This window comes from Triticum aestivum, chromosome 7A (genome assembly GCF_018294505.1).
Source record: "Triticum aestivum cultivar Chinese Spring chromosome 7A, IWGSC CS RefSeq v2.1, whole genome shotgun sequence".
Taxonomy (NCBI): domain Eukaryota; kingdom Viridiplantae; phylum Streptophyta; class Magnoliopsida; order Poales; family Poaceae; genus Triticum; species Triticum aestivum.
This window is the reverse complement of record NC_057812.1, coordinates 234,887,346-234,891,578: the sequence shown is the minus strand read 5'-3', so window position 1 is coordinate 234,891,578 and position 4,233 is coordinate 234,887,346.

Sequence of the window (4,233 nt, the reverse complement as noted above, 5' to 3'; positions counted from 1 at the left end):
ATGGGGTACAAAGTACATGATGATCTACCTTGAGATCGTATGAATGAATCTAACCTTCCCTCTACAGACTAAAACCATTGGCTTATATAGGGACCAAGGGGTACCTAGGATTACACATGGTCGGTTGCATCTAGTGATAAATATTCTCGAATATTTGAATATGCCTTGAAGTATATGTGAAGTCTTTGGAGAATTCCATCTTGAGTACTCTAGGAGCCATAGCTTACATGGCCCATTCTTTGATTGTTGTTGGTCCTCGGCCCGGCCCATGAATGACAGCTGACGTGGTGAGTACCCCCTAATCTAGGACACCATAAGTAGACCCTGAACTAGTATTCAAGCCGAGGACCATAGATCACTCCTCGGGGTAGCTTCGTCTTCTCACTCTACGGCTTCATGGACGAGTTTGATCTTCAACTCGACGCCATATCCGAGTAATCCTCAGGATCTGAAGCCCACATTAACCTTTTATGTTCAACTTCTTATGTTACTGCATCAATGTGTAAACTCGAGCAATGATATACTCTAGGTAATCGGGGCATCTTTTAACAAGGCCCCTGATAAAAATATCGTATTCCTCCTTTAGCTTAACGGCGAAGGATTGTCATGTGAGAGTAGTGAACCAATCGGGTCATGCCCTAATAGACTTTGCCAGAAAATTGAACCAGTGCCACTTAATGTGGAACTGAGAGGTCCCATTAATAGTCATTAAGCCAAATTTATGGCGGCTCGAGGCCATTTTCATTGACACGTCCCATCGATAAAGGGATCGTGCCCCAGATTTCCGGTAACATCATCAACAAAATCCCTCAAAACGCACACACATATACTGCACGTCGTATCAAGAACTGGCAAATTTACTGCACGGCGTGGTGCCCCTTGGTATTTTTATTAGGCTATAAAGGGATGGATGCATCCATATCATCTCATGCTTCCCTGTCTGCGTCATTGCCCAAAAATTCTCAAGCTCTAGCGCTCAAAATACATGCAACCATGTCTTCCTCCCTCCGTCGATCCTCTCGATCCAACTCCCCATCCCACAAGAAGATGGCCAGAAAAGGGAAGAGCATCGCCGCTCACGCGACCAAGGAGAAGGCTGTCTACAAGAGGGGTGTGTGGATGCCTTCCATCATCACCATAGGCAGCATCACCGAGCTCCAAGGGAGCGGCTACCTCCCCCCCAAGGAGTGGTCACATGTTGTTCGCCCCTAGTAGGGACGAGATCTGCTCAGCTTCAAGGATCCCAACTCCTCTAGAGTGTGAGCGGGCCGTCTTTGTCTCTCACCCTATCCGAGGTCTCAGTTTCCCAACCCATCCCTTTCTTCAGGGCTTATTGTTCTTTTATGGGCTCCAATTCCATCACCTAGCACCCAATTCCATCCTCAATATAGCCACCTACATAACCTTTTGCGAGGCCTTCCTCTACATAGAGCCCCACTCTGGGCTCTGGCTGAGGCTGTTTTGCATCAAGCCGCACAACAACGTCCCCAATCTAACAAAGTATAGGGGAGTGACGGTCAGAAATCTCAATAACGTTAACTGGCCGAAGGGTAAGTTTATTGAGATGGTGAAGAAGTGGAAGGAGGAGTGGTTCTATATGGCCAACATGCCATCATGAGATCAAGAGGGCCCCTACCTTCTCGGCTATGCCTTTGAAGAGGCTCCATTCCTGGACCTCCAAGAACCTTGACTCGAGGAACCAAACAGAGGTGGCAGAGCTCCAGTGCCAAGTGAAGGCCTGATAACCCACAACCTTAGGGGATCATGATATGTCTCCAACGTATCTATAATTTTTTGATTGCTCCATGCTATATTATCTACTGTTTTAGGCAATATTGGGCTTTATTTTCCACTTTTATATTATTTTTGGGAGTAACCTATTAACCGGAGGCCCAACCCAGATTTGTTATTTTATGCCTATTTCCGTGTTTCGAGAAAAAGGAATATCAAACGGAGTCGAAACGGAACAAAATCAACTAGAGAAGTTATTTTTGGAAGGAAAGCAACCCAAGGAACTTGGAGTGCACGTTAGGGGAGACATAGGCTGCCCACGAGGGTGGGGGCGCGCCCACCCCCTAGGGTGTCCCCCCTGCCTCGTGGGGCCCCCGTGGCTCCTCCGACGTACTTCCTGCACCCATATATATCGCCGTACCCTAAAACTTCCAGAACAAAGAATAGATCGGGAGTTCCGCTGCCAGAAGCCTCCGTAACCACCGAAAACCAATCTAGACCCATTCCGGCACCCTGCCGGAGGGGGCAATCCTTCTCCGGTGGCCATCTTCATCATCCCGGTGCTCTCCATGACGAGGACGGAGTAGTTCTCCCTCGGGGCTGAGGGTATGTACCAGTAGCTATGTGTTTGATCTCTCTCTCTCTCTCTCTCTCGTGTTCTTGATTTGGCACGATCTTGATGTATCGCGAGCTTTGCTATTATAGTTGGATCCTATGATGTTTTCTCCCCCCTCTACTCTCTTGTAATGAATTGAGTTTCCCCTTTGGAGTTATCTTATCGGATTGAGTCTTTAAAGATTTGAGAACACTTGATGTATGTCTTGTCGTGCGTATCCGTGGTGACAATGGGATACCACGTGATTCACTTGATGTATGTTTTGGTGATCAACTTGCGGGTTCCGCCCATGAACCTATGCATAGGGGTTGGCACATGTTTTCGTCGTGATTCTCCGGTAGAACTTTGGGGCACTTTTTGAGGTCCTTTGTGTTGGTTGAATAGATGATCTGAGATTGTGTGATGCATATTGTTTAATCATGCCCATGGATACTTGAGGTGACATTAGAGTATCTAGGTGACATTAGGGTTTTGGTTGATTTGTATCTTAAGGTGTTATTCTAGTACAAACTCTAGGGCTGTTTGTGACACTTATAGGAATAGCCCAACGGATTGATTGGAAAGAATAACTTTGAGGTGGTTTCGTACCCTACCATAATCTCTTCGTTCGTTCTCCGCTATTAGTGACTTTGGAGTGACTCTTTGTTGCATGTTGAGGGATAGTTATGTGATCCAATTATGCTATTATTTTTGAGAGGACTTACACTAGTGAAAGTATGAACCCTAGGCCTTATTTCCACACATTGCAATACCGTTTACGCTCACTTTTATCACTTGCTACCTTGCTGTTTTTATTATTTCAGATTACAAATACCTTTATCTACTATCGATATACCACTTGTATCACCATCTCTTCGCCGAACTAGTGCACCTATACAATTTACCATTGTATTGGGTGTGTTGGGGACACAAGAGACTCTTTGTTATTGGGTTGCAGGGTTGCTTGAGAGAGACCATCTTCATCCTACGCCTCCTATGGATTGATAAACCTTAGGTCATCCACTTGAGGGAAATTTGCTACTGTCCTACAAACCTCTGCACTTGGAGGCCCAACAACGTCTACAAGAAGAAGGTTGTGTAGTAGACATCAAGCTCTTTTCTGGCGCCGTTGCTGGGGAGGTGAGTGCTTGAAGGTATATCTTTAGATCTTGCAATCGAGTCTTTTAGTTTCTTGTTTTATCACTAGTTTAGTTTATAAAAGAAAACTACAAAAAAATGGAATTGAGTTTGTCTCATACGCTTCATCTTTTTAATATCTTTCGTGAGTATGATGGAAAGGATAATTGTGATCAAGTGCTAGAAGAAGAGATCTCTAAAATGTTTGGCACTAAATATTTGAATGATGAGCATGATTGCAATGTTGTTAGTACGAATTCTTTGAATATCCATGATGCTAATGATGATTACACTAGTTATGATGAAAATGCCTCCTATAAACATGTCAATTTTTGTGGAGAAGACTGGGTTTGCAAGTACACACCAAATAGGGAAGATAGATATTGCAAGAGGCATAAGTATTTAGAAACCAAATTGTTGCAAGAAGAGCTAGATGAATGTGCTGAAAATTTATCTTTTCTTAGCCTACTTGTGAACTTTTCAATGAACGTGATCATTTTAGTACCCAATGCAAATTGTTTCATGAGCGTATCATGTCCAAAAATTGAGATGACTTGATTTCCCTTGCACATCATAATGAACTTAGTTTGCTCTTGGGTTATGAAGAAATTAAACGTAGAACTAAGGATATTCCAAAATTTGATCTTGATAAAGTTCTTCGTTTTGATCTAGAGGAAATTTATATGTATTGCGCAGTGAATTGCATTGAAAATCCTTATATTGCGAATTACATAAAGAAACGAAAACAAATAGAAGACCAAGAGAATGCT